Source organism: Bombus vancouverensis, chromosome 7 (genome assembly GCF_051014615.1).
Source record: "Bombus vancouverensis nearcticus chromosome 7, iyBomVanc1_principal, whole genome shotgun sequence".
Taxonomy (NCBI): domain Eukaryota; kingdom Metazoa; phylum Arthropoda; class Insecta; order Hymenoptera; family Apidae; genus Bombus; species Bombus vancouverensis.
The window spans coordinates 5,562,025-5,583,051 of NC_134917.1; positions in this window are offsets into that span (position 1 = coordinate 5,562,025).

Genomic DNA, 21,027 nt, shown 5'->3' on the forward strand with positions numbered 1-21,027 from the left:
GCCTGATAAAGTCGATCAATTTGACTTCCGTGTAGTTAAATTTACCGTAACTATCCAATGCATTTATTACCAAACACCCATACATACTATCCTCCACCTAATCAACCATTTCCTAACAACGTACACAACCGCTCGTCAAAGCAAAACGACAAACATAAGCACACAGACATGTTCAGCCACGCGAAACAGTCTATCCTGTGAAACCGCCCCGTCAATCAGGTAACCAGGCTCGTTTTACCCCGCGGAACGAGGGTTAAAACTCCGCCCATCCTGGTTCCGGAGCAGAAATTCATCCGGTCAAATGATTTTACGCGCGTGCACATCGATCAGCCTCGGCGAGAGAGTCTCTCGTGTGCCTTCTCTTAACAGAAACGAAACGAGCGTGGCCAAAGTTAACGAGCATCGACGGTGCCGCGTATTTATCAGCTGGAAGGTACGAAACGACGGCTGACCGTCGGCGAAATGATGGATTTCCTAAATAGAGGAAGCCCGAAGCGTGGCCCTTTCACGTTCTGGCCACTCGCCAGAAACCACTCGCTGCCTGACATTTATGCGTTATTAATGCATCGGAAACATTTCGCCCCGATTGCCGTGACAATGGATTTAATCGTATACCGACGAATTAACCTGCAGACGACGCGATTCTAGCTGGCTAGCAGCACGCCATCGAACCACTCTGTTGCCTCTTTCACTCGATGCAACGATGGGACCGGAGTCTGCCTGGTTGTGTCAGCAACTTTTTCATGCACTTTCAACCCCGACCGAGTCTTTCCCTCTTCCGACCGTTTTCCTCCACGTAATCGTCGTTCTCTGTCTTCTCTGAAACTGGGACTGGCCGTCAGCCAGAATGTTTTTATTAACTGTTCTGTATAATTAGAGCGGAGCGGATATTTCGTCGGGTCGACGAGCAACGATGGAATAGCTGTCGCGGATGCGCCCGTTGGATCGTTCTGCAATTTATTATAATTGGAGAAGTTTCAGAGCCGATCCCTTTGAGCAATTCGTTTGATCCTTCCGGGTTTTTGTTTCAGTAGGACCGAGGGATGAGGTCAGCTTGACAGAGTATCGATGGAGATTGGATATGAGTTCAATTCGCTAAACCCGTTTAATAATATGTTTACGCAGTGACAAGGATTAGTAGGAACTGGCTAGATTTCAGTTGTATTTCAGTTCAATGCAATTTATCTGATAAAATTGTTCTTAAAGATGTGTTAAGAAATGATGTCTGTAATTTCGATGTATCGCTAAAAAATTGATAATAGTTGTAATTTAATGAAAGTAGAAGTTAAACTTGTTTGAATATTGGAAAAATGTCTACAAACGGACGATTTTAATGACGTAAATTTCTCTTGAAACCAGTTTTGGGTAGTTAAGTAATTAAAATTACGAGACAAGAAGATAATATGAATAACCGCGAATTCCAAGATACATTAAAAAAAAATGTATTATATCGTCATTTTCCTTTTCATTTCAATTTATGGAGTTGATCAGCATAGCTTCTGAATTATTTAATTAAAAACAGATACCCATTCTTATAATATAATTTTCTATGAGAATCACTTCATCGTCATATAAAGTATCGGCATTGTATTCAGCGTTACCGCACTCTTATCTTCGCCGTAATTTGCCACGTCACAAGGCCCGCGAAATCCCGTTCGTCTGTCAGAGCCCATTTAAATAAGCCCTGATAAGTCGGTTTCGCGTCTAATTAAGGGCAGTCGCGCGATGCATTTCATATCGAATTTCTCCCGTGGCTCTCTCTTCGGATATTACAATGAAATCTTTGAGAAAAGAGTATCTTCGTTCAAAGGATATTATCGTGAGGAGAGCTGCTCGCGACCGGTTTAAGAGGTGAAAAGAGCATAGAAGTGGATAGAAGCCAGAAAACGGGCTTCCATCCGCAAAAATTGAATATCGTTCGCCGCCATAACTTACGAAATGACAAGTAAGAAGAGATCTCTCCAGGGGGAGGGAGTGAGAGATAGGAAAGGTAGCGAAGCCTAGTTGCAGGGGAAGGATTTAAAAGTAAAATGCAATCTCAGTTATGCAAATGCCGCATAAAGAATATGTAGGTAACGGTGACCAATTGTGTGCGTTGAATCGAGGGCGTTTGCCGTTCGCCACATGCCTTCCAATCACCGATTACCGCCTGTTAAAGCACACTTTTTTCTCTTTTCAATTCCTCTTGTATCTGATAACATAGATCTTGTATGAACATGTGCTTGTCTCTCTAAGGTCGCAGTTTCGTTGCTCTTTCACTATCGATTATTAGTGAGATATCGTCCCCTACCAGTCAGAAACACACTGTCGTCTGTAAATTTTAAGAAGATTGAAAATGATTGAAGCATGGTATTTGAAAAAGTTTACTGAAGAACATTATGAATTTTGTGAAGGTAAAGAAGAGTTTGGTTTATCCTTCCTGAAAGGACATTCGAAAGAAAATAACAGTAACACATAAAACTCTATTATAGAGAAGTGTTCACTACCTCTTTTGCTTTAAAACAGACGCAAAAAATCACACGTATATTTAACAATCAAGATTAAACGTCTAACAAAAAACAAAAGCTAACAAGTCTGGAAGTCTACATAGAGATTTTAGCGGTTAGACATTGTCGGTATATTCTACAGGTCTAAATAAGTAAAAAATGTTGTATAAACATAAGTGATTTATAGCTTTATTAAAGAATTAATGCAAAAATATGAAATACAAAGAGAATAATAGCAGACTCGCGATTACTACGATGCGATGGAGGAATACATCAGCAATATTTAGGTCCATTTTGTTGATACAAAGGTAATTAATAATCCATCTCAAAATGTCTACCATTCTGAGAATACAAGATTAACAGCGGCCGAAAGTAGAACTTATTACCCAGTGAATTTCATTCCTATTTTTTTTTTTTTTTTTTTTTATTTCATTGAGATGAAGAATAAGTTACCTTTGTATAAACAAAGTGAACGTCAATATTGCTGATCTTTTCTTTCATTATATCGCAGTAACCGTGAGTTTGCTATTATTCCCTTTGTATTTCACATTTTTCTCATAAATTTCTAATAAAGATTTAAACGACGTACATCTATATAACATCCTTTTTTTTTTATTTAGACCCATAGAATATACTGACAACGTTTGGCCGTTAAAACTTGGACAGCCTGTATATTACCAAATTATTACTAGCGAAATAATAACTTAAATGAACCCTATTTTTACATAACAATTGCAACTTCAACATACGTGCTTCGGTTTAACAACGTTCTAAGGAAAGAATTTTCATAATAATAGTAACTGACTTGATTGCTAATATGATCGACAATCACCTTCTTTGAAACGCATTTTTCAAGGAGCCGCAATTTGGAAAACGGTCGATGATAAGAAACGTCTCAACGTTACTCTTCGTTCCCTTTCGTCTCACTAGATATCGAAAGAATCCTTTTGCGATCGACGAGAAGACAGGATTTTGTGCGGATTGAAAGGTACGGGCAGAAGGGATGAACATTCTTCCGGAAGAATCTTGCGTTACTTTGAGAAATTCGATGGTTTGCTCGACATCAAAGAGCCGAAAGATTAATAGTTTGGCACAGTCGTTCTCAAATGCCATTCTCAGTATTCCGATTCTGGTTTTATACAGACAACAAATAGGGAGAGATAGGATCTTCGATACAATCTATGTATATTACGATGATATTCTAAACTGAGTCTAACGAAGAGAATCACAAATTCGATTGAAATTTCCTAATCTACTGGTAATCTACTAATCATGTATAAGATCTAGCACGTTAAAAAGTATATGACTATAAATAACTATTTGTGAAAAATAAATATAGATTTCAAAACAACATACAATTGTGGTATTTTACATTTATAAAAATTATTATACATATTATTGGTATATTTTGTATCTTTCTTATTGAATTCCAACGCGTGTGATTTGGGTGTGTGGTGCGTGTAGTGCGTACAGTGCATGTTGTATGTTTCGTACTCGTACGCATTAAACATTTACTATAATATAAAACGATTGTCATTGTCGTCACAATCTTTCTATGGACAGTCTGGACACTCGCGATACGTGTGTAAACTTTATTTAAACATTGTGTATATGTGTTTTTATTTATTAATTATTTATGGAGGCAAAGATTTTTTATAGAGGAAACATTAATCCTCTCTACTCAAAAATTTCATAAAGCTGCTTTTGATATGTTGCTATGGAATGCAAGTTTAATTTTTATGTTCTACAAGTTTCCTGACAAAACATGCAAGGTGGTTTATATCTCCGAATCTTCTTCTCTACGACTTGTACAGGGTTACCAACGTAACTCGAATGCCAGACAAGCTTGGAAAATGGCAACCTGATCAAATGTACGCTTACTACTACATTCAAAATGTTACATCCGCCATCTATGAGTTGCCGCTAGAACTAGAGAGTTGTAGGTGAGAACACTGAGAGGGAGTTAGGTGCTTTTAAGACGCGTGGCGTTTACAAACTTGAAAATTAATCATGTATATACATTGTCATTATTCGCATTTTTATAAGCATCATGACCCTTCTTCTATTTCATTCAATATCTTTTATCCTTAACGACTTGAACAGTTTCTTCTATCCTGTAATTTAAGATTTGTTAACGATCACTTTCTGCAAATTGATCGCTACTACATATGTTACGCACAGATATCCTTCGCATTTCTTTATATGCAAAGCTTCATATATCAAATCAGAATTTCTTCTTACGCTTATCTTATATTCTGAATTTGTATTTTTATATCTTTATACATTTATATTTTTAAATTCATATTTTTGTCTTTATACGTTTATGTTTGTCAATTCAAGAAATTCTGAGTTTCCTAGTAACACTAATAACCTTATGAAGACAATGAACGTTTATTCTGTTGTTATTTGCTGGCAGTTACTTGTGACGGTCAGGAGCACTGACTGAATTCCTATTGGTCTCTGCGTAAGAGCGGTTGAAGCACCGTACCTCGTTATGGTACATAACGTGATTCATCTCCAGAGAAAATATTATAAATTATGCTAAATCGAACACGACCCTTGCAAAGTCGAAAATGCGTACACAACCAAATCCATGTGCAATGAATGTGCAAAGTCATTTACAATTCAGATATTTCATATTATAACCCACGATATGGCTTGGGCCTTCGTACTTTGATCAGAGACGAGGTTGTGCCAAAGCACGGTCAGAAATATGTTCGATCGCGACGTATCAGTTAAATAAGCGAAAAGAACAATAACACGTTTCTTTTCACGGTACCTATCGTTACTTGATCAGAACTATTTTCCGAAAACACTATAAAGGAACCTCAGAATTGTACTATCAATCCATTAACCTAATTCTGTCCAATTTATCTAAAACTACTCACAAAGTTAATTATCCAACATACCGCCAACCGCTTGTTCAATGACAAACAGATCACGGTACGCAACAAACTTAGAAAATGAAAATTAATTTAATTATAATGATGATCAGTATCATTTCGTTTGTAAGAATTTCAACAATCCAATTGGAACTATTTTATAACTATGAAATAAAAGATATCAAATAAAGTAAAAAGAAAAAAAATAAAAACTATGTTTTTCTGGTTTCGGCAATTTATTAATAATTATGCCACCGTCGGTATGAAGCATTATATTGAAGTATAATATATATGTCGGAGATGAAAGGACATCGGGGCCTCCCTTTTGGAATGTTGGGGAAAACCCCAATACCCTAATTCAGACTTTTACTATAGCTACACTTAAGTAATAAAACTAAGAAATAGTTGTAATGCTCTAATCCGATTAGGGGTGCTCAAGGTTTGGGTAGAAATGGCATAACAGGGCACTGGACGTAGCCACGGTCACGGGAAGGACGTGTATCTAACAGAGGTATGGAATAATTATATAGTTCTCCTTAAAAGCAAAGATTGACCCGAGGGGTACAGAGAGGAATGTATAAGGGCAGTCGACGAACATACATGAAATCGGTGCAAAATTATTAGTTAAAAAAAATAGGTTACGATGATCACGATGAAAAATTTGTTAACGGAATCAACCGCAGATCATATCGTACAACGTTACATATATGAATATTGCAATATGCAGTGATTAGTAATTTGTGTGGAAAATGTGGGTAATTCATGCAAGACAGCATTCGATCACATTTAGTAGCAGACGGGCATGAGTAGGCAGGTATAATTTTTAATCTACGGTGTTTCTTACAAAGCATCAGGCAGGCCATTTTTTAAGTAATGCAATTTCTCTGACAGCTGCGGTTAAAACAAAGAAGCACATCATGATGAATCTTTTGTAAAGAAAAAGAATAGGGAACTTAATATAAAATTCAGAAAGGGAAAAGATTATGCGGGAAAAACTGCATTTTACTTGTAAGATGACCTAGTAATTAAGTTTATTTGAAAATTCTTATCCCGTTGACCGCGGATTCGTTATTGAACCTAGGATCATTGTCGTTAGCTTCCCGAGTATTTAAGTACCGCGGTTACTTGTCAAGTTCCACTTAGATACACGACTCACATGGAAACAGCATATTAAAGCAATAATAGACAAAATACAGATGGCAACGAGACAAATGTACTGGCTAACAAGTCGAAAATCCAAACTAAGCATAGATTACAAACTAAAAATATATAAAATGGTCATAAAACCAATCTGGACATACGGAATAGCACTATGGGGAACAGCAGCAATGAGCCATATAACCAAAATAGAGGCAATGCAATCTAAAATACTCAGAACAATAGCAAACGCGCCATGGTACGTTAGAAACGAGGACATTCGGAAAGATCTGGGAAAACCAACGGTCAAGGAGGAGATTAACAGATGTGCAAGAAGGTACAGAGAAAGAATAGCAACGCACCCGAACCGACTGGCAGCGAAAACGGTCGGCGCATCAAACATAAAAAGAAGATTAAAAAGGAAACACCCAACAGATCTCACAAAGGACATAATCTAACAAACAAACACTCACCACACTAAAGAAATAAAACAATCAAATTCGAAGATGGTATCCCACTGGGGGTAGCCATCCACATGTTATATTATTATACCACTAAGCTATAATATTTTACCAAATGTCCTACTGGACAAATTGTAAAATGTAAATAAATAAATAAAAAAAAAAACTTGTCAAGTCCTGTAATAATTGTATTTACACCAGTCAATGTCTTCTCCATTGCATAACCACAATGTGTAATCCAAATGAAGATTAGTTTTACGCCCCTAACCCTAATTCTAATGTAAACCCGACAGGTATAACTTCGCTTGTTTTTTTTTTTTTGTTCAAGAAGAAGAATGAAAAAGAAAAGCAACACTTTCGCAATTTAGAATATGCTATTTTCTCAACATAATCTATAAAAAATCGTAATAATATGAATAATGTAAAAAAATTATGCAATTTAAATTTAAAAAATTCCAAGTTAGTTAAGGGGGGGGGTAAGGTTAATTCGTACAAAAAAAGGCATGTTTTTGTGAATTTTTTCTGACGATACAGTTAAAATTTCGTTTTTAAAACCAATAGTACATTAAAGTATGACATTCGAAGAATATTGTATAAAATTTTCACGGAGAAATATTAAAAAATACGGCAATGGCAGCAATTATTCGGACGTGTCTCGGAAAAAAAAAAAATTTGCGAGGCCCCTCAGAACTTGGTGCTGGATCATCAGAAATCAAAAAGTTAAAATTCATTCGTTAGGTGATATTTTTCTCTAGGTAACGCTGCGAAGATTTTTTCAAACTTTCAATTTTTCACTTTTTTGGAGCACTTTGAAGGGAAAACGCGATTTTGTGCGAAAATTTTCGGCTAATTTATTATTTTAAAATAAAAATAATTAACAAATTTGAAAAAACTCTACAGCGTTACCTCGCAAATTATATACAGAAGTAGTTTTCAAAATTTCAAAAGGATCGGTGTAGTAGTTTTGAAGTAATTGCGGGCGCCGACTTTGAAAACGTGAGTTGCGGGGAAAACGCTTTAAAGTTTTGAACACTAAAAAATCTGGTATAAAACGTTCATAAGCGAATTTTATCGGCTCACACTGAATCATCAATGCCAGGTCCATAAAGGATGTTGCTATCATCCATAATAGTTCTTCGGCTGTTGCTGCTTTTTCTTCTTTTATAGCAGATTAAAAAAATCGATTCGCTACTTCTCTTACAGTCGAGCACATTTCTTTCACGTAATCATTGTACATCGGTTTTGATAAAAACCTAGTAGACAAATCTTTTCACAGCCAACTAATCCAAGGCCTAATATCCTCATCACGAAAACAAACCGATAATTAACATCGAAAGTACCAGAGTTTATTCTTGCACTAGACGGAACATTTGTAATCTGTTTACAGCATTGGCACGACACTTTGATGTTAAATCCAAGGCCTTCTTTCTTAGTCGAATGAAAATTTACTTTTCCATCACATTTCACACACTTCACTAGCGTAGCAATTGTTGAAAAAACTAATAAAAAATCAATTATCCTATAATATTTTTCACGATCCTTCGTACCTTGATCTTCAACGGTCACTTTTATTTTTTTAGCTGACGCGCTGCTTGTTGAAGTGCCTTCGTATTTACGTTTATGCGGAGGTACAATTTTTCTAGGTCGATATAATCTCGAACCAGTTGATTGTCTATCGGATCTTGTAACTTTTTTAGGCATTTTAGTAATAATTTAACACAAAACTTAATGAAAATGGAGCCAAAATGATGCGAAAATAGGAACACACGTGTATGTCTGCTCGATAGGATATTTACTCCTATACTACATTTTATACTCTACACTGACAAAATATACAGTACAGGTATAAGGAGGTTTGTACTTAAGTCGTTAAGTACTATAAATAGATCTGGGGGGTAAGATTAGGTATTATATAGAGAAAAATACGTCTGCCAGGTAACAATAGCACGCTCGGGTCGGGTAGGTAATAAAATCCGACATGTATAAAAATACTCCTAACTTCGTCAATTTTGCGCCAATCGACTTGAAATTTTGACACAATATTCGTAAGATATTTTGCATTCAATTAAAAAAATAAAAGAAATGCAAAAAAAAAATTTTTTAAACCTTCCCCCCCCCCTTAAGTAGCATCCAATCAAGTATCAAATTCCAATCCGAAATAAATCAATCAAATTCGAAGATGGTATCCCACTGGGGGTAGCCATTCACATGCTATATTGCTATATTACTAAGCTATAATATTTTACCAAATGTCCTACTGGAAAAATTGTAAAATGTAAATAAATAAATAATAATAAAAAAAAAATTCCAATCTACGATAAATAATCTCACGACACATCTAAAAGCCAAAAGAATAATCTTGCAAAAATATCGAAGCAATCAATTTCGACCAACTTTCACTAAGGATCGGGCCTTTATGCGTAAACTTTCGTTCATTGAGTTCGTGTTATTTGTTAAAATGGGTAAAGGACTCAGACAAAAGCGATTTAGTTTGTAAAAAGCATGACGGGAAAGATGCAAATGAAGGCAATTTATCGACGGATGCGAGATGTTCGTTGCATCGAACTTCGCTTCGCTTCGAATATACCTATTCATAAACAGCAAGAATTCGACCGGGTACCAGGCTCGTATTTCACGTTGGCCGATGCGGAGTTTACAGAAAGACGCACTTACGTACATCCCTCGTACAGAATTACGACGGGGATATTTGCAAGAACGATATTTCTCCATGGGAAAATCTGAGTTAATATCGAGCCGTGCAGATGTCCTTGCGTTATTGCGCAATATCTGCAAGATGTTAATCACAACCGGGTTTTGGATACCGGGAGTTTGTAATGAATGGCCTGGCCTCTTACTTTGTTACTTTGAATGGTTTATAATTCATCGAGAACAAAATCGTCGACAAGTGATATCTCTTCGGGATAGATTAAATTGGATTTTATAAACTTTGCCCTGAGACGTTTTGCCGAGGTGAATTGAAATATTTGAGGTGGTAGGATGTGTAGGGTGCCAAAGAAATACTCGGCGTTTTATTTAATAGTGTGTTTATTAATTCGACTAACGGCTTCTTTACAAGTCTCGACTCGCGACTCGTGCGGACGACAATTTATTCACGACTCTTCACGTAAAACTTTCGCTTCCGACTCCTCAATCACGATTGATCTTTTAATCCCTTTCTTTTCTTTTTGCCGTCTTTCGATATCAGCGTTATGCGTTCGTTAGGCATGCACGATCGTGGTCACTGTACGCCTTAGGGGTATTTGGCGGAAGGACCGTAAGGATATCGATGACTCATTAGGCCTGCCGGCACTTACGCTTCGTCACAGCTTTGCTTATGATTCGTCGGTTTCTCGTAAATAACCTGTTAACGGTGATATACTATGTACTGACGAAACCGTTAGAAAGAGAGTTATTCTTTGCTGTCTAGTACCGCTACATATTGCATACCTAAACTTTAAAGTACAATTTTATTTTATAAATTAAATTAAACAGATTAATTTATTTCACAACTCAAATGTCTCATATCATGTATAAGTCAAATATCGTTTGATTATAAATTAGGAAAGATAACTTTGGAAAATTGTTTTTTAAAGATTACAGAGGTTGACATTTGAAAAATTATAAGTTGTGACGTATCTGGAAGATGTAATAACTTTAATTTGAGCTGCAATGATTCCCAAAGAATATTTCTACCAAATTGCAATTTTTATTAGAACAATACAATACAATTAGTAATATTCTAACATCGATTATTTCAAAAATTTGTTTGTCATCTTTTTATCTATAACAAATATAGAAACTAATGTATGTTATATAAAAGTTTGTATCTGTGTAACCTACCCGACCCAAGTCTTCTAACAATAATAAACTTAATTCTAAAATTTTGTACATATGCGTAAATATAATAATATCTATAAATATATTTCAATGCTATACTGTCATAACAGTGATGTTGTTTGATATAAGAAAGTACAAATACTGTGTTTGAGAGATAATGCATAAAATGGAAGTTGAGTCAACCTGTCTCTCAGAAACAGGATTTCTATCAGTTCTCGCACTTTATTCGTCTGTTTTGGTGTTTCCTGTATTTTCCTTCCTTCGTGCGTTAATACAGTGTGATACTTCTAAATCCATCTTCCCACAAACATAGCTCAAACGACGTATACACCACGAAGACCAAACTGTGTTTCTAGCAACAAAAGCGTGGAAACTTTTTGAGATAACACGAGCTTCCGGATTTAACCTGTTAAGCCCGGTCATTCACCCTTGAATAAAATAGCTCGTGCGCCTGACAAGTCAGTAAAAGATGGGCAATTAAGCTTATTTAAAGTTCCATATAATTAGACTACGAATGTTTGTCCAACTTCATATTTGTATGAAAGTAATTAGAGAAACCCAATCGAAACTTGTTTCGTTCACCAAATATTATAACAAATATTTGGATACATTCTGTACATTTTTGCGTTTTAAAATTTTCCATAAATGCATATTTTGATTTTTCTGAATTATGAAATTAAGAATCAAAGTACACAATACCCTTAAAAATTTAGGATCAAAGTGCAATGATTCTTATTAATATTCGAACCTATATATTTGACCATAATTAAATTAACGTATTTTTTGTATCCGAATATTAATAGGAGTCATTGCAGATACACAAGTATCTCCAAAAGTTAATAAGAACTACAAATCATTGACGGCAATCCACGACCAACATCTACGAGAAAAATGCGATGACATCTAAATTACGTTTCAATTTTTGCGCAACACATTTTTTTCACCGCGATACGTTCGTATATCGTAGTGGGCGATAAACTGTCGACGATGCAGAAAAAATAACGCAAAAATAAATGGAATTTTTTAAACGCTGTTGCGTTTATTGGATATCTTGTAAATAGTACATCGGCTCACACGTTTTTCCGATACTTTCGATTAGTTTTAATCGCAGTTTCCCTTTCCATCGGCGGTTTTCTGTCGGTGCAGACACAAAGAAACGAACTAATGTTCGTAAATTAATGTGGAGTGTAGTCACGAAACTATCCGCCGTTCGTGTCGACGTTGTCCATCGAAAAAGTTCGTCGAAGTCGATTCTCTCGAAGGCGATAAAATTTTTTCCCTGGTTCGATCGACAAACGTATTTCGAAAACGTTGGATGGAGTAATACGATCGTAATCCTGAACGATTGAATTAATATGAAAAGAGTCGGATAACTTTGCGATCATGGGGTAATATTGGTTTAATGACGGCATATATATCTGTCACTTTCAGCAAAAAGGAATCGCCAGTAAAATTGAATTTCCGATTGAAAGGAGGTTCCCTTTCGCACTGCGTTAATTAATTCGGAATAAAATTTTGTTCTTTTTCTTCGTTTGAGTTTCGCAGTTGTAATAAGATGACTTCTTTAGAACTTTTAAAGAAGTTAATAAGGTTTTTCTTAGATCGGTTGATTATAAGATTAATGAAGAAACGAGGAACAAATTTTTACTTGGAATCGAGCAATTCACGAAAATTAACCCTGCTGCGCCATTCAGATTGTTTTCAATTTACCCATATTTTTCTAGTGTTAAAAAATTTGTAACTACGATACGAACTTGATAGAAAAATGATTTCTTGTTTTAACTTTATACTGAAATTCCTGTTAAAACATTAAGTATCTTTGTTCGTTAAAATAAAGGATCGGGAGATAAAAATTGAGAATCATATTAGATTTAAAGGGGGTAAATGTTTAGGGGGTAATGTCGTTTACAATAAGGAATCTTACGGAATACGGAATACTTACGGAATCCAACTATGGGGAACAGCAAGTAATTCCAACATTGAAATACTTCAACGCTTCCAATCGAAAACGCTAAGATTCCTTATAAATGCACCCTGGTATTTCACCAACGAACTAATACATCGCGACCTCAAGATACCCACAGTCAAAAAGGAAATAGCAAAATATAGCGACAGATATAGCAAAAGAGTCAAGAAACATCGAATCCCCCTAATTACTGGATTACTTGATACGTCGGACCAGATCCGCAAGCTGAAGAGACACTACCCGTTAGACCTAAACACTAGATTTAATTAGATATTTATATTAAATGATAATTACTTATTTATAACACTTACTTATAAATTATACTTATCTATAATAAGTATTAACTTATTATAAATAATTAGCCATGTTATTGCGCCACGCCAGAAAAATTACTGAAAATTCTCAACGCGTGAATTGATTGTAAATTTTAATAAACATAAAAAAAACTCACTAATTTAATCACTTGAACCAACTTACAGAACCATTAACCACGCTCTGTTACCATTTTAAGATATGGAAAGAATTTGGAGAGAATAAAAAGTTAAACTTTATTTACATATTAACTAAGTTTATCTCTATGTGGGTTACTCTCTGAAGGGCTAGAAGACACTCACTCGCTTGTTTTTTTTCTTCTAGTCGCCCTTTTGTCTCAACAGAGATCTGGGCCGATTTGCGACGCTCACATACATTCTACGATGGGGATGCACATATGTGTCTGTTCGCTGTTCGCTTCCTTTTACTTCCTCATCTCATCTGATGTCCGATCAGCGAGTGTTCCCTTCTCACTTTGCAGAAGCGCATAAATGAAGACAGACAGTATTGACGCCGAAAGAACGTCGGGAATGGTAAACTTATCGAAGAAAACGACGGGAAGCCGTATTCACTGCTGACGAAATGACTACAGGGACGCAGAAAAACTCTCGTTTTGCGAAATACGCGCTTGAAGTATAAAAGTAATCGTGTGATACACAAATGATTTAGAGAAATACGATTCATTTTCACGCAATTAAAATGTGAAACTTTCACCTGAATTTATTTTGCGATAGCATCGTGAGTGCAAATTTTGTTGAAATTCTGTAATATTTTCTGTTGTACACAATCACGAGATAACATTGTTTAGACATATGTAAGTTGGATCGAGATATTGGTAATTTCTACGTATATGTAATGCTATAATCGTGACTTAAATTAATGTTAATTAATGTTGCATATTGATGAGATATTAAAAAATAGAAAAATGTTGGAATGGGATGGAGATCATAAGGATTAATAAGAATAATACTATAGCACGTGTTAGTTGAACAATAGACTGTTTTATTCAGTGTTGCATGGTTAAAATGCTAAATTATTCTTATAGAAGTTGGGCTACAGGGATTTCGGTTCTCCTGTCAAATATGGGAAAGTTAGATACAGGAAGTTTCTACGTTCGTGTGTCATACTTGGTGAGGAACTGTAATTTTGAATATGTGTGGCTGTCGCGACAAGGAGCAAGAGAGCTATGATAGTAGAATTCACACTCCATATATCAGCCGCAAGTAGTAAGAATAAGCATTGTCGAGGAGTCGCTTCATGTGCTAGTATCTCATAGACTTTTCCTTGTAATTTAACTACTATACTGACTTTACTTAAAATATTTTTAATTGAGCGTATTTTTGTCGAAATTTTATTTTAGTCAATTGTTTTTATACCGACTTGGGAAAAGAAGGAAGATATCTATGTTTGGCATGTATATCTTTTTATGTATGTTCGCCGATTGTTCCAAACGGGTTGATCAATCGGGATGATTGATGTTGCATGTTGTACGATATGTTCTCCGGTCGGTCCCCTTAACAAATTTTTCAACTTGGTAATCATAACCTATTCCTTTTTAACGAATATTTTTATAGCGATTTCGTGTACGTTCGCCGATTTCTTCAACATGACTTGACCAATTAAGATGATTCCTTCTGCATTCTGTAGGGCATGTCTTCTCGCTAGTCTAGTAATAAAACCTTTTGGTATTTATTTCTTGTAAACTACTTTTTTTTTCATGAAAATCCAATTTTAATGTATTATTATTCGATTATTCGGGATTGGATTAAGCTGTCGGAATGAAACCTTCTGCATCTTCTAGGGGTAAGCCACCGAACGGTTTCATTTGCAAAATTTGTTCAATTTGCTCATTGTTAACTATCGTTGTTACAAAGAATTCGTTGTTCGTCAGTTCCATTTAGATGAGTTCAGTGATTACTCTCCAATTGTTGCATTGATATCAACACGATCCCAAAGCAACACTTTGGGCGAGCGTTTTGAAATTGCGTTTCTCAGTATAGACTTCAATTCGTGTTTGTTTCGCAGAAAGCATTATTCTGCGAATTGTTTTTTGGGCATAAATCTACTTTCATCGCTAATATTCAGTGTGTTCGCTACAGGTGTAAAAAAATTTAAGGGGTGGTTCTTGAAGCAAAAATAAGATGAAAATTATGAATAAAAAAATTGCGTCTTCGGCTTTGTTTTTTAGTTATTGACAATTAAAAATTAACTGAAATATGCCTGTGCACGAGCACACCTCGTTATACGAACGAATATAACTTACTTCGAACGAATATAAATAAGAGGATTATGGTATTTGAAGATGTGAACCGAGCGCAATTTGTATTTAAAATTTTGTGGTATGGCTCAAGTATCGCCATATCGCAAGCAATTTACGGTATTTTGCGTCACCTCCGAGAAGGTTGCAATATATTTAATATATTTTTTAGTTAGTAAATGTGTCTAAATAAGATACAAATAAGATAGAAATCATTTTATTTTTTTTAACCCTTTTCGATGTCGATAATATTTTTTTGACAAAATATCTTTTATTGTATAACAATAAGATATATCCAAAATAAAAAAAGTGATACTGTTTTAAATTTCTTGTATAACTTTAACGTTTGTAACGACCCTTGTGCATTAATACAAATAAAAGAAACTATGGACAGATTCATGTGTTATGATATTTTACAAACTCATATGCTGCAATTTACTAACTAAAAAATGACAGAATGGACATTTTAACACGATAATGACCCGAAACATCCGTCTAAACAAATTAAGACTTCTTTTCTGGGACAAAATGTTAATATAATTAAGTAGTCAAGTCAATCTGCTGATTTGATCCAATTGAACGTTTACACGGTTACGTTATACGTCAATTGGGAAATCAATCTTCTACGAATAAAAGAGAGATATAGTGAAATATCGATTACGTTTCGTGTTCGATTAAGGGGGGGAGGGGTAAGATTTTAAAATTTCTTTTGCATTTTTTTTATTTTTTTAATTGAATGCATAACATCTTACGAATATTGTGTCAAAATTTCAAGTCGATTGGAGCAAAAATGACGAAGTTACCAGTATTTTCATACATGTCGGATTTTATTACCTACCCAACCCGAGCGTGCTATTGTTACCTGGCAGACGTATTTTTCTCTATATAATACCTAATCTTACCCTCCAGATCTATTTATAGTACTTAACGACTTAAGTACAAAACTCCTTATACCTGTACTGTATATTTTGTCAGTGTAGAGTATAAAATGTAGTATAGGAGTGTTACGACCGTTCGCGGAGAGACGCGGTCGCGAGGAAAACGCGTCAGCGAGAGGCGTAAATTCTCGCTACGATTCGGTGAATCGACGCCGCGAAGTAGTCGTTCCCCTGTTTCGGTTAAGATAACAGAGGTGGTTAAATGAATATGACACAGTATAGTAAGTTATATTTCACCGTTTATTCCAACAACTTATAACGAAGACAATTACGCTGGTGCGTATGTACGAGATGAATGAGTGACTGATCTGCGGGTGTGTATACCCGGTTAAAGGATGTTGACAGTTCCAAGGATGTAAAATCAGTACTGTTCGGAGACGATGCTGTGGCGGAGGAAAGCTAAGGATGGGTGTGTCTAGCGCACAGGACCATCGGATTTGCTGGTGACGATTTTAGTTAGGAGAGTGAGGGAATAGGCTTCGTTGTTAATTGGTTAAACGAAGGGTCTTAACCGCCCTCGAGAGAAAGTGGTTCGTGGAAGGAAAGTTGTATCATACGTGAGAAAAACTTTCCCTTGTCAAGCTGTAGTAGACAATAGTCTTTAGAAATTCTTCGGAAACAGACGTTTGTTTGGTTTGAAGGACCTTTACTAGGAAATCTATGACATATATGGAAGGTACTTGAGGCTATTGAGGGTACGCAGTGAGTATCCGAAGATATCTGGTTGCCATCTTGCCCGCGGTGTGTGGCCTGGGCTAAGTAGAGTGTTACGCGACGTAACAAGGAGTAAATATTCTATCGAGCAGACGTACACGTGTGTTCCTATTTTCGCATCATTTTGGCTCCATTTTCATTAAGTTTTGTGTTAAATTATTACTAAAATGCCTAAAAAAGTTACAAGATCCGATAGACAATCAACTGGTTCGAGATTATATCGACCTAGAAAAATTGTACCTCCGCATAAACGTAAATACGAAGGCACTTCAACAAGCAGCGCGTCAGCTAAAAAAATAAAAGTGACCGTTGAAGATCAAGGTACGAAGGATCGTGAAAAATATTATAGGATAATTGATTTTTTATTAGTTTTTTCAACAATTGCTACGCTAGTGAAGTGTGTGAAATGTGATGGAAAAGTAAATTTTCATTCGACTAAGAAAGAAGGCCTTGGATTTAACATCAAAGTGTCGTGCAAATGCTGTAAACAAATTACAAATGTTCCGTCTAGTGCAAGAATAAACTCTGGTACTTTCGATGTTAATTATCGGTTTGTTTTCGTGATGAGGATATTAGGCCTTGGATTAGTTGGCTGTGTAAAGATTTGTCTAGTAGGTTTTTATCAAAACCGACGTACAATGATTACGTGAAAGAAATGTGCTCGACTGTAAGAGAAGTAGCGAATCGATTTTTTTAATCTGCTATAAAAGAAGAAAGAGCAGCAACAGCCGAAGAACTATCATGGATGATAGCAACATCCTTTATGGACCTGGCATTGGTGATTCAGTGTGAGCCGATAAAATTCGCTTATAAACGTTTTATACCAGATTTTTTAGTGTTCAAAACTTTAAATCGTTTTCCCCGCAACTCACGTTTTCAAAGTCGGTGCCCGCAATTACTTCAAAACTACTACACCGATCCTTTTGAAATTTTGAAAACTACTTCTGTATATAATTTGCGAGGTAACGCTGTAGAGTTTTTTCAAATTTGTTAATTATTTTTATTTTAAAATAACAAATTAGCCGAAAATTTTCGCACAAAATCGCGTTTTTCCCTTCAATGTGCTCCAAAAAAGTGAAAAATTGAAAGTTTGAAAAAATCTTCGCAGCGTTACCTAGAGAAAAGTATCACGTAACGAATGAAGTTTAACTTTTTGATTTCTGATGATCCAGCACCAAGTTCTGAGGGGCCTCGCAATTATATTTTTTTCCGAGACACGTCCGAATAATTGCTGCCATTGCCGTATTTTTTAATATTTCTCCGTGAAAATTTTATACAATATTCTTCGAATGTCATACTTTAATGTACTATTGGTTTTAAAAACGAAATTTTAACTATATCGTCAGAAAAGTTCACAAAAACATGCCCTTTTTTGTACGAATTAACCTTACCCCCCCCCCCCTTAATTGAATCAACATCACGCAGATGCCATGCAGTTCTCAAACCTAAGGGTTACAAGACTTACTCAATATCCTATTAAATTATTTTTTATTTAGTTTTTATTAAAAATAGTTAATATTTCAAACAGGAAACTTATTAATTTTCTTCTTAATTTTCTTATTCTTATTAACTTTCGTCAAATAGTTTTATTTTGTTCACCTGATTCAATATCGATTATAGTACAAGTATAATGAAGAAAAAATATATTATAATTTCATGTATAGGCTATTATCACCTTGCATTATTTTTTACATATAAATATACAATAATTTCTAAGCGATCACAATGTTTCTTAATTTTAGTCAGTAAGTATATGTTTTCATGCTTGAGTTTCTCCAAAAGTGCTCGTAAATGCTAGGCAGATACAGAATATTTAAAAATTCTGTTAATTATCAAAACTTAAAGTTAATTTTATTAAAATAAATTTTATTAAACTTAAAGAGTTAAACTTCACATTATGAATATTTATACAAAACATAACGAAACATCATTCGTTTCATTAGTTATGTTATCTACTCCCCAAGATCTAATTTTATGTATAAAGAAACGTAATTTCTAACATCAAATCAACTTTTAGATTATGAAATTCTAATTAATTATAAGAGACCATCGTAATCTATTTTTAGCAAAATTTATAGTTTTATTAAAGAGTTTCTTTGCATTATTAATAATCTGATTAATTTCCATTTTTTTAATGGAAGAGCTACGCGTTGAAATTTTCAAATCTTGTAGTAAATTATACCTTTACTAATCTCTCCGGTATCATAAAGGCTACTATTGTGCGAGCAACGTGACCTATTAATTTAGATTTAGATTACACACTCGATTCTGCCGGTTTCAATTATTCACGCCTCTGGAGTGACTAAACATTGGAAAGGGAATCAAAATTCGTTGCTATCATGTATTGTAATTATTGATTACGTAGCATATGTGGTCGAACTGAGTTATGCGCGCCAGCAGTATTACCTGATTATTTACAGCTGTTTCAAATCGGTGCGCTAATGAGCTAGAGAATTAATTCCTACGAAATTGAAGACATCACTGAATCTATCACGGAAACGGTTTTTCTATTAATCTTGGAAGAACTTACGCCAAAACTTTGAATTTTTAAAAAATGGAATAGTACATCAATAGTATATCATCACAGAGTTAATAAAATATGATCAAAAACATTAATAATTGCCATCCACACTTTTTGGATTAAATATCGTATTGATGTGTCATATAAATATACCATTTGAATTTTTATTTTTTTATTATATAACTAGAATCCTAAACTTAAGGCTACTCACAAATTGTAGATTAAATTTTCACTTTTATTTGCTGGATTTTCTGTTAACTTTACACTTCTTCTTAAATATTCTTTTCGCCATAAACATGGTGTAAGCTATAGACAATAACAGTAGGGGTTGGATTTAGAAGACTCAGTTTTATGGCCTAACACAGCCATAAATTACTCATACTAAGCTTCTCTACGACAGAATACAAAGTACAGTACGGTACAGGTCTACCTACTGTAATTATAACTAAACTCTGTTACTCTCTCTCTCTCTCTCATTTTCTTCTTTAATTTTCTACAAAATTCTGCCAAATATCCAAATCGGACAAATTGTGAATGTAAATAACTAAATTAAAAAAAAATTTTCTACAAAAGAATATTGAATCTATATAAAAAATACAAATTTTAAATCAGAAAATATAGTATTGCAGTAAATATTAGCATCGATATTATAATAACTAGGCGACACTAATTTATGATAAATTATTATATTTTGAATGAATTTATATGAATGTAATAATGTCTACAGTAAATGGGTAGCGAAGGTAAATGGGTTTACGATTTTAATTAAAGAGATACGCGAGGCAACTCGTCTTAATTAAATGACGCGCGACCGACCGGACAGGCGTCTTATTCTTAATTGCACAAATTTCAGAAAAATTGTTTCAAAAGTTCATTTGAGTGCAGAACGCTCTCACAGCACAGCTGTATCGTTCAATATCAAAGTACAACAAATAACCGTAAAATTCCGGAATCAGTTCCGATTCCTGAACCAGAAGAAAGGGTGAAAGTTCAAATTACTGTATTCGCTGAGATGCTCAGGCGGTCAGGAAGAGGCCACGTAAGATTGGATAGAATAAGAGTGGATAAAGATTAATTCCGCCGCTAATTTAGCGGCAGCTAGTAAGTATTCTGGCTGAAGCATCCCCGTGGGTATCATGCTGCTTAACTCTCGGCCGCAAATAAAACTCGAGCAATGAAAAGAGTCATTTTCATTCGGCTTTTATTTCCGGCGTTTTTTGCTACGTTACTGTTAGTTACTGGAAGGAAAGAAAAATAAAAGAAAAAACGACCCGGCGCGTGAACAACAAAATTGTTGCTTTGGTGTGATATCGCCACCGTTCGGTGAAGACCGGGACTAAAAAACTATCTCGCGTCGTTACGCGGTTTGTGCTTCAATATGAAATAGCCATGATTTTTGGAGAAAATAAAACTGAAATTATATATGATACAATATAATACATTTTATTCGAAATAGTGTATTAAATATCGATTACTTTAATGCATTAATAACTGAGGCATACTCGAAAATTCTCTG